At 60.5% G+C, this 10,742-nt stretch overlaps 2 non-coding genes across 2 annotated transcripts; both read left to right on the top strand.

Moving 5' to 3' along the window:
- The first annotated feature begins 5,685 nt into the window (after positions 1–5,685).
- Positions 5,686–7,499, top strand: LOC142795688 (small subunit ribosomal RNA). The gene has a single exon (XR_012893224.1). It is a non-coding gene; the product is annotated as a small subunit ribosomal RNA (ribosomal RNA).
- Positions 7,500–9,217: 1,718 nt separating this feature from the next.
- Positions 9,218–9,370, top strand: LOC142795684 (5.8S ribosomal RNA). Its single transcript, XR_012893220.1, has one exon. It is a non-coding gene; the product is annotated as a 5.8S ribosomal RNA (ribosomal RNA).
- Positions 9,371–10,742: the final 1,372 nt, after the last annotated feature.

The raw sequence follows: 10,742 nt of genomic DNA, 5'->3' as shown, positions 1-10,742 counted from the left end.
CGCCGCCCCGGCTGACGCGGTTTCGTGCCGCCCCGGCAGACGCGGTTTTCGCGCCGCCCCGGCTGACGCGGTTTCGTGCCGCCCCGGCAGACGCAGTTCGGACTTAGCACTTTTCGGCTGTGCCTGGCTGGCGGCCCACTCACTCGATCGCCATGTCTGTTTGCCACAGTTTTCCCGGTGGTGCCGCACCCGGGCTCGCCCCGGCTGACGCAGTTTTCGCGCCGCCCCGGCTGACGCGGTTTCGTGCCGCCCCGGCAGACGCGGTTTTCGCGCCGCCCCGGCTGACGCGGTTTCGTGCCGCCCCGGCAGACGCAGTTCGGACTTAGCACTTTTCGGCTGTGCCTGGCTGGCGGCCCACTCACTCGATCGCCATGTCTGTTTGCCACAGTTTTCCCGGTGGTGCCGCACCCGGGCTCGCCCCGGCAGACGCGTTTTTTTTTTTTTCTTTCGCCCCGGCTGACGCAGTTTTCGCGCCGCCCCGGCTGACGCGGTTTCGTGCCGCCCCGGCAGACGCGGTTTTTTGCGCCGCCCCGGCTGACGCGGTTTTTGCCGCCCCGGCTGACGCAGTTCGGACTTAGCACTTTTCGGCTGTGCCTGGCTGGCGGCCCACTCACTCGATCGCCATGTCTGTTTGCCACAGTTTTCCCGGTGGTGCCGCACCCGGGCTCGCCCCGGCTGACGCAGTTTTCGCGCCGCCCCGGCTGACGCGGTTTCGTGCCGCCCCGGCAGACGCGGTTTTCGCGCCGCCCCGGCTGACGCGGTTTCGTGCCGCCCCGGCAGACGCAGTTCGGACTTAGCACTTTTCGGCTGTGCCTGGCTGGCGGCCCACTCACTCGATCGCCATGTCTGTTTGCCACAGTTTTCCCGGTGGTGCCGCACCCGGGCTCGCCCCGGCTGACGCAGTTTTCGCGCCGCCCCGGCTGACGCGGTTTCGTGCCGCCCCGGCAGACGCGGTTTTCGCGCCGCCCCGGCTGACGCGGTTTCGTGCCGCCCCGGCAGACGCAGTTCGGACTTAGCACTTTTCGGCTGTGCCTGGCTGGCGGCCCACTCACTCGATCGCCATGTCTGTTTGCCACAGTTTTCCCGGTGGTGCCGCACCCGGGCTCGCCCCGGCAGACGCAGTTTTCGCGCCGCCCCGGCAGACGCGGTTTTCGCGCCGCCCCGGCTGACGCGGTTTTTGCCGCCCCGGCTGACGCAGTTCGGACTTGGCACTTTTTGGGCTGAGCCTGGCTGGCGGCCCACTCACTCGATCGCCATGTCTGTTTGCCACAGTCTTCCCGGTGGTGCCGCACCCGGGCTCGCCCCGGCAGACGCGTTTTTTTTTCTTTCGCCCCGGCAGACGTGGTTCCCCCCCCCCTTTTCGCTCGCCCCGGCTGACGAGGTTTTCGCGCCGCCCCGGCTGACGCAGTTTTCGCGCCGCCCCGGCTGACGCGGTTTCGTGCCGCCCCGGCTGACGCGGTTTTCGCGCCGCCCCGGCTGACGCGGTTTTTGCGTCGCCCCGGCTGACACGGTTCGGACTTTGCACTTTTCGGCTGTGCCTGGCTGGCGGCCCACTCACTCGATCGCCATGTCTGTTTGCCACAGTTTTCCCGGTGGTGCCGCACCCGGGCTTGCCCCGGCAGACGCGTTTTTTTTTTTTCTTTTCGCCCCGGCTGACGCAGTTTTCGCCCCGCCCCGGCTGACGCGGTTTCGTGCCGCCCCGGCAGACGCGGTTTTTTGCGCCGCCCCGGCTGACGCGGTTTTTGCCGCCCCGGCTGACGCAGTTCGGACTTTGCACTTTTTGGCTGAGCCTGGCTGGCGGCCCACTCACTCGATCGCCATGTCTGTTTGCCACAGTTTTCCCGGTGGTGCCGCACCCGGGCTCGCCCCGGCAGACGCGTTTTTTTTTTTCCTTCGCCCCGGCAGACGTGGTTCCCCCCCCCCCCCTCCGTCTTTCTTTTTGTTTTTTTTTTCGCCGCGGCTGAAGTGGATTTTTCGGTGCCTCGACGCCCCGGTAGTCGCGGTTTTTCCGTTTCCGCACGGCCCCGGCTGACGCTGCTCGGTCACAGTCGCCTTTTGTGAGGATTGCAGACTTCTTGAGCGCGGGTGTTTTTTTTTTGTTGTTGTTGTTGTTTTATTACGCATTCGCTCCAGCAGACGCTGTTTAGACTTTTTGTTTCCTCTTTTATCCTGCGACGAGGTGACGAGGTTTATTCGGTGCCCCGCCGCCCCGGCTGAAGTGATTTTTCCTGTCCCGTGCCGCCCCGGCTGACGCGGTTGGGACTTCGCGTTTGTTCGGCCGCCACGGGTTTTGGCGCACTCGCTCGGTTGCTTGTTGTTGCCACTTGTTGCGAACCCAGGTTTCTTGAGCGAGCGCGGGCGTTTTTTCTTCCTTTCTTTCTTTGTTCTATGTGTTAGCGAATCGGCCTTTAATATCACACGAGGACTCACAACCAACAATTTTCAGTTTGAAGTGTAAAAAATCTGCAGGTGTTGACGTAACTGACTTGCCCCGTACCCTTGAGTACATCCATGAAGTTCTCGTAGTACTACTAAATCGCATTATTCCAAGTGGAGAAATTCCCATAAACTTGCAAACCTCTACACGAAAATCGGTGCGCGTGATAAAGTTGAAAATTATCGTCCGATATCAAATGTGCCTTCTATAACACAAATTCTAGGAAAAAAAAAAAAAAACACTTGTTCGCCGTTCTCTGCGCCGTGACTGGCAGCACTCCGGCGAAGCGAAACGGGGTCGATTCGAGCACGATATCGGCGTCTTTCGACGTGCTCGCCGGCGACCGTCGCACGAGTACGTCGCACGAGCGCGTCTGCCGGGGCGCCGTTTGCGAAGCCGACGCAAAAGTGGGAACCGCCGCTCGGATGATCGCCGCTTTCGGCAGAGTGAGTGTTGGCACTCCGGGGAAGCGAAACAGCGTGAATGCGCCCACGAAATCGGCGTATTTTGAAGTGCCCGCCGGCGACCGTCGCACGAGTACGGTAAACCGCGTCAGCCGGGGCGTAGTTCGGGACGCCGACGAAAAAGTGGGAAGCGCAACTCGGATCTTCGCCGTTTTTGCAGGAGTGAGTGGCGGCCCTCCTGCGAGACCAAGAAGCATCGATTCGTGCACGAATTCGGCGCCTTTCGACGTGATCGCCGGCGACCGTCGCTCGAGTAGGGCAAACCGCGTCTGCCGGGGCGGGCTTCGGGACGCCGATGCGAAAGTGGGAAACGCTGCTCGGATGTTCGCCGTTTTTGGCCGAGTGAGTGCTGGCACTCGGGCGAAGCCAAACGGGGCCGATTACGGCACGATATCGGCGTCTTTCGACGTGCCCGGCGGCGACCGTCGCACGAGTACGGTAAACCGCGTCAGCCCGGGCGGAGTTCGGGACGCCGATGCGAAAGTGGAGAACGCCGCTCGGATCTTCGCCGTTTTTGGAGGAGTGAGTGGCGGCACTCCGGAGAAGCCAAGGAGCGCCAATTAGCGCACGATATCGGCGTCTTTCGACGCGCTCGCCGGCGACCGTCGAACGAGTAGGGCAAACCGCGTCTGCCGGGGCGGGGTTTACGACGCCGACGCAAAAGTGGGAACCGCCGCTCGGATGTTGGCCGTTTTTGGCAGAGTGAGTGCTGGCACACCGGCGACGCGAAAGAGCGCGAAAGCGCCCACGAAAGTGGCGTATTTGGACGTGCTTGACGGCGACCGCTGCAGGAGTACGAAAAACCACGTCAGCCGGGGCGAGCGACCCACGGCGGTCTGGGTGCTTATCGCTGCTATTATAGGGGCACCCCGGCAGACGCAGAAAAAAAAAATTTTTTTTCGACCTTCTTTTTTGCTGGTCGAGCTCGGGTAACCCAGGTCGCAATGGGAGCCGCGCACGAAAGCGGCGTCGCGAGACGCGTTCGCGGTCGCTAGTCGCACGAGCTCGGCAACCGCGTCAGCCGGCGCGGAGTTCGGGATGCCGACGGCTAAGTGGGTACCGCTGCTCGGATGTTCGCCGTTTTTGGCCGAGTGAGTGCTGGCACTCCGGCGAAGCGAAACGGGGCCGATTCGGGCACGATATCGGCGTATTTCGACGTGCTCGCCGGCGACCGTCGCACGAGTACGGCAAAGCGCGTCTGCCGGGGCGAGGTTTGCGATGCCGACGAAAAAGTGGGAAGCGCCGCTCGGATCTTCGCCGTTTTTGCAGGAGTGAGTGGCGGCCCTCCTGCGAGACCAAGAAGCATCGACTCGCGCACGATATCGGTGTCTTTCGACGTGCCCGCCGGCCACCGCCGCACGAGTACGGCAAACCGCGTATGCCGGGGCGGGGTTGGCGACGCCGACGCAAAAGTGGGAACCGCCACTAGGATGTTCGCCGTTTTTGGCAGAGTGAGTGCTGGCACACCGGCGACGCGAAAGAGCGCGAAAGCGCCCACGAAAGTGGCGTATTTGGACGTGCTTGACGGCGACCGCTGCAGGAGTACGAAAAACCACGTCAGCCGGGGCGAGCGACCCACGGCGGTCTGGGTGCTTATCGCTGCTATTATAGGGGCACCCCGGCAGACGCAGAAAGAAAAAAAAAAAAAATGGGGACATGGCGTGCGTCACCGTGCGGCTTCGCAGCGTTGCCGAAGTCGCCGAGCCCTTCGACTGAGCCGAACGGCGGACAGGGAACGTTGGTCGGCCGTTCTAACCTGTCGGTGCCACGCCGAGACGTCGTTAAGGAAAACCGCGTCGTGGGCCTCTACGACGCCGTCGAGTCGTTGTACGTTTGGTGTCCAGCGTGTCGGCGGCGAGTAGCGGACACGTCGTTCACGACTTCGGTCTTTCGCAGTCGACGCGAACTTGCGGAGAGTCGTGGTGCCTCACGTTTTCGGCAGAAACCGCGGCGGAATTTTCCCGTGCGTGCGCGCACGACCTCGGTGCTGTGCCGTCAGCGTAGTGTTGCACAAACTCGTGGCCTACCCAAGGTGCGGTACGTTTGCGGCCGTATCCTCGGTGGGAATTTCGTGAGTAGGGTCGCAAATTCTACGACCTCGGCGGGTTTGAGAGCGACGTAGACTTGTGGCACGCTCAACGTGCCACACGTTTCGGGGCACACCCGCGGTGAAATTTTCTCGAGTACGCTCGTATTAGTGCCCAAGGAGGTCTGGGTACTTATCGCTGCTATTATGTGGGGGTTCTCGTGAGCGGCGTACGCGAAAGCGACCGGGTGTCTGATATGCGGCGGGCTTCGGCCTCGTCAAGCGTGTCCTCGGGTCTGCTCCAGGGGAATCCACGGCAGTCGTCTGCAGCCTCATCCGCTTGATGCGTTAGGGGCTGGTTGTCGGACGGTGCCGTTTTACCACGATATCGAGGTGTGTTCCGTGTCGTCCTCGGGCGATTCAGATGCGAAAGCGCCGAAGACGCGGGCGTGACCCGTCGTCTGGCGGCTTTGCAGTCTCGGCTCCGTTGCTAGTTCCGGCCGGTCCACCGACAGTGCAGCGGGCTTGGGCAACCCGCACGGCGCGACCGAGTCGATGCAACGAAAAAGAGCGAGCATGAACGTGCTTCTTGCCGCACGGCTCCCACTCGTCTTTCGGGAAGGTTGTGCCGTAGCGAGCTCGAACGCCGTCATCTCGGAGTGCAAAATAAGCGTGTTGGGGCGCCTGAAGGTGGCCTCCGCCGCACACAGACTGCGTCCGGCCCGCCGAAGGCGAGGACGGACGCGCAGTCGAACGATTACCTGGTTGATCCTGCCAGTAATCATATGCTTGTCTCAAAGATTAAGCCATGCATGTCTAAGTACATGCCGAAATAAGGCGAAACCGCGAATGGCTCATTAAATCAGTTATGGTTCCTTAGATCGTTTCTTCCTACTTGGATAACTGTGGCAATTCTAGAGCTAATACATGCAGTGAGCCTGGAGCCCTTTGGGTAACGGGTGCTTTTATTAGACCAAGATCGATCGGGTTTCGGCCCGTATTGTGTGGTGACTCTGGATAACTTTGTGCTGATCGCATGGCCACGAGCCGGCGACGTTTCTTTCAAGTGTCTGCCTTATCAACTTTCGATGGTAGGTTACTTGCTTACCATGGTTGTTACGGGTAACGGAGAATCAGGGTTCGATTCCGGAGAGGGAGCCTGAGAAACGGCTACCACATCCAAGGAAGGCAGCAGGCGCGCAAATTACCCACTCCCGGCACGGGGAGGTAGTGACGAAAAATAACAATACGGGACTCTTTTGAGGCCCCGTAATGAAATGAGTACACTCTAAATCCTTTAACGAGGATCAATTGGAGGGCAAGTCTGGTGCCAGCAGCCGCGGTAATTCCAGCTCCAATAGCGTATACTAAAGCTGCTGCGGTTAAAAAGCTCGTAGTTGGATCTCAGTTCCAGACGAGTAGTGCATCTACCCGATGCGACGGCTCGGACTGAACATCATGCCGGTTCTTTCTTGGTGCACTTCATTGTGTGCCTCGAGATGGCCGGTGCTTTTACTTTGAAAAAATTAGAGTGCTCAACGCAGGCGAGTCGCCTGAATAAACTTGCATGGAATAATAGAACAAGACCTCGTTTCTGTTCTGTTGGTTTTTGGAATACGAGGTAATGATTAAGAGGGACGGACGGGGGCATTCGTATTGCGGCGCTAGAGGTGAAATTCTTGGACCGTCGCAAGACGAACTACTGCGAAAGCATTTGCCAAGAATGTTTTCATTGATCAAGAACGAAAGTCAGAGGTTCGAAGGCGATCAGATACCGCCCTAGTTCTGACCATAAACGATGCCAACCAGCGATCCGCCTGAGTTACTCAAATGACTCGGCGGGCAGCTTCCGGGAAACCAAAGTATTTGGGTTCCGGGGGAAGTATGGTTGCAAAGCTGAAACTTAAAGGAATTGACGGAAGGGCACCACCAGGAGTGGAGCCTGCGGCTTAATTTGACTCAACACGGGAAAACTTACCCGGCCCGGACACTGGGAGGATTGACAGATTGAGAGCTCTTTCTTGATTCGGTGGATGGTGGTGCATGGCCGTTCTTAGTTGGTGGAGCGATTTGTCTGGTTAATTCCGATAACGAACGAGACTCTAGCCTATTAAATAGGTGCGGGGTTCCCAGCACCTTACAACCTTCTTAGAGGGACAAGCGGCTCCTAGCCGCACGAAACAGAGCAATAACAGGTCTGTGATGCCCTTAGATGTCCGGGGCCGCACGCGCGCTACACTGAAGGAAGCAGCGTGTCTTTATCCCTGTCTGAAAAGACTGGGTAACCCGTGGAACTTCTTTCGTGATTGGGATAGGGGCTTGCAATTGTTCCCCTTGAACGAGGAATTCCCAGTAAGCGCGAGTCATAAGCTCGCGTTGATTACGTCCCTGCCCTTTGTACACACCGCCCGTCGCTACTACCGATTGAATGATTTAGTGAGGTCTTCGGACCGATGTCCGGCGCGGCCTTTCGGTTGCGCCGGTCTGTTGGAAAGATGACCAAACTTGATCATTTAGAGGAAGTAAAAGTCGTAACAAGGTTTCCGTAGGTGAACCTGCGGAAGGATCATTAACGGATTGTGAAGGGTGAGCGCCTCAGCTGCGTCTGCGCCCGACACTTTCTGCCGCTGACCCCGTTTGGACGCGGGGTCGGCTTTTCCCCACGGGGCTGCCTGAATGTGGAGCGGCACCCCGTGACAAATTGTTGCGCCCAGCGGACGCCAACACCGCGACCTTGGACGGTCGGCCAGGTGGCGGACGCGGGTACAAACGGCGCAACGCACTCATAGGTCGGCTTTCGACCCGCCACTGCACCGTGGCTCGAAGCGCTCGAAATGCGCGACCCGACCGCTGCGGGACCGCCTAGTACTGTAAACAGGAGCGGCGGAGCGCGAACGGCGAGTCGTGGTTACGTCGGTAGAAGGCGAGGCTGCGCGTTCCCGAAACGCCAGCCGAGTGCCCTCCCGACCGTTCGAGCGTGCAAGAACGAGACCCGACAATCGCGCGGCGACTGCCAAGTACGAGAGGAACGGCACAAGCGTCGGCGGTCGGTCAAGGAACTGCGATGTGACGGGTCCGCTGTGCACCAGTGCATACCGTCCCGCCGTCCGCGGCAAGCGCCTCCGCGTCCTCGGGTGACGGAGGCTGCCGGTCGGTTCTTGCAGGCGAGGGATCTCGCTGGCACCGGTTCGCGTTGACGCGCGGCCGGTCATGGCACGGCGATGCGACGGCCGAGGTGCGCAGTACTCGATGGAGGAACCGCACGCTCCGATGACCGTCCCGCCCTCCGCGGCGTATGCGTACCGACCGTAATGGTTGCAGCAGCGCCGGCCGGCTTTTGAATTCGCCACACGAAACACGGTGCGAGATCGCGGTTAGGGGAGCGTCGACGTTGCCAGGCGTTTTGCTTGCTGCCGAGGGAAAGGCGGCACGGCCACGTCGCGCTCGTCGCGATTAGCGGGTCTGCGCGCTTTGGGAAGGTGCCGCAACGACTTGCCGAAAGAGGAAGCACGGAAGAACGAGGGACTTGGACGTCCCGACAATTGAACGCACTTGCGGCCAGGCCCTTGCTGGCTTCGTTCTTCCGCCTCGAGTAGGCTCGTACGCGGCTCCGGCGCCGAAAGTGGTCCTTGGCACCGACTTCGGTGGACGTGGGAAGTGCCGCGCAAGTACGGCGCGCCTGGCTCCACCTGTTGGCTAAAGTAGGCAGCCGGATCGGCATTTTGGTGTGCGGTGGCAAACCGTGGATGCGAAAAAAGCTTGTGCGATTTCGTGGAACAAAAAGCGGGGGTCCCCCTTTTTATGCGGAGGAGACCGACCCGCCTGCCGTGGTGAACCGCGACGCCACGGTAAAAACGGGAGAGGCTTGTCGATGGGACCGTGCATCCCGCGCTCCACGGAGGCCGGGAGGCGGCCGCCCGAGGAAATGTGTAGCCGTCGAGGCCCGCATCTGCGTGCACTCTTATCCAAATGGGTGTACCGCAGGCATTTTCTGGTTAGGCGGGCCAATGAGAGCGAGCACACAACGATACCTACGGGTCCGGCTTGGAGAACCGGCTTCGACGCCTCCCGAGTATTTATAGAGGGGTGGACCACGAAAGCACTCGCAAGTAGCGAAAGCGAAACGCCGTCCGAAACACACCGTTTGCTCGATTTGCGGCAGCCGAAAAAGGCGCGGCAGAGTTTTGGAGTCCAAGCGTGCGCTGAAAAGCGCCCTTCTTGGCCACTGTTTGGCCGAGTGCCAGAAACGTTTGGTTTTGACTGTACGGAATTGAACAAACACTTTTTCACGACTCTAAGCGGTGGATCACTCGGTTCTCGGGTCGATGAAGAACGCAGCCAGCTGCGAGACTTGGTGTGAATTGCAGGACACACTGAGCACTGATTCTTTGAACGCACATTGCGGCCTTGGGTCTTCCCTTGGCTTCGTCTGTCTGAGGGTCGGATCACATATCAAGAGAGCCTTCGGCGCACAAGGGAACGTGAGCCGTCGACTCGTTTTGACCGCGTCGGCAACACGGACAGCACGCTGAACACCTCACAGCGAGCGCCAACAGCGGCCACTCAAGGGCGAGACGGTGGCGACCGTCGTGCCAGAGCCCAACCGAAACGGGGGCGACCGACTGCATTGAGGATGTGGCACCTCGTTGAGACCGCCGCAGGACTTCGAGTCGGAAGGAAGCCTGCAGGGAAAGTGCGGTCGAGGTTGCGTACTCCTCTCTGCGACCGGGCGCGCAAGAGCTGCGAGAGCCACGGACGCGCAACTTTAACGCACGGTAAACACGAGGAGCGAAAGCCGGCCAGCAAAGCTTCTCCAGCCGTGCGCAAAGTGCGCGAGATCGCAGCCTTGCGTTGCGCTTGTTGCCCTCGAAGTAAGCAGGGTGTCCCGTAGACCGGGCGCTCGAACACGCTGCGGGGCCGTGCCTCCTCCAGGCTTTGCCGCGCGAACAGGGAACGTTCGCGCGCAAAGCGCAGGGAGGTGAGGAGGCTGCGCCCGACGTTTGCGGTTCGCTGCGTACGCGGTTGATGCGGAGAGCACGGCGCGACGACTTGCCGCGAAGCGGAAAAAGTCTCCCGCACGAGTTGGCGAAACGTTGGCGAAGCTTAAGGCGTTCTCGTCGTAGTCCGCCGTCGGTCTAAGTGCTTCGCAGTTCCCGTCCCGTTCAAAAAACTGGGCCACTCCAGTTGGGGCGGGGGCGACGCTACACGAGACGATGCCTCTCGCCAGGCTGCGTGGCTGCCCTTGCGGCGGCGGCGACTGGCCTCGGCGGTGTTTGGGCTTTCGACACGGTCGTTTATCACGCAACTGCTCGGACGACGCACGCGCGCAGCGGAATGCCGCTTGCCAGCCTTGTGAAGATGTGACCCTGTACAGGGTTGCGGGCGCACTTGGTAGGGCGTCGTACTCGGTTCGCGATGGGTTTACGAACGTGTCCCGTCACTTCCACGTCACACCGGTTGTGCGCCGCACGCGTGCAGCGGGGAAGCCGATTGCCAGCCTTGTGAAGAAGTGGCCCTGTACAGGGTTGCGGGCGCACTTGGTAGGGCGAGCGCACGCGGTCGTGCAGGAAGTTGATGGAAGCGAATGTATCCGCTGTCGACCTCAGATCAGGCGAGACAACCCGCTGAATTTAAGCATATCACTAAGCGGAGGAAAAGAAACCAACAGGGATTCCCCGAGTAGCTGCGAGCGAAACGGGACCGAGCCCAGCACCGAATCCCCGTCCTTGCAGGCGGTCGGGAAATGTGGTGTATGGGAGGCGACGTTCTCGGGTGTTTGCGACGGTGCAAGTCCCCCTGACAGGGGCTTGTCCCA

The sequence above is a fragment of the Rhipicephalus microplus genome, unplaced genomic scaffold (assembly GCF_043290135.1).
Source record: "Rhipicephalus microplus isolate Deutch F79 unplaced genomic scaffold, USDA_Rmic scaffold_807, whole genome shotgun sequence".
Lineage (NCBI taxonomy): Eukaryota > Metazoa > Arthropoda > Arachnida > Ixodida > Ixodidae > Rhipicephalus > Rhipicephalus microplus.
This window is presented reverse-complemented; position numbering and strand designations above follow the sequence as displayed.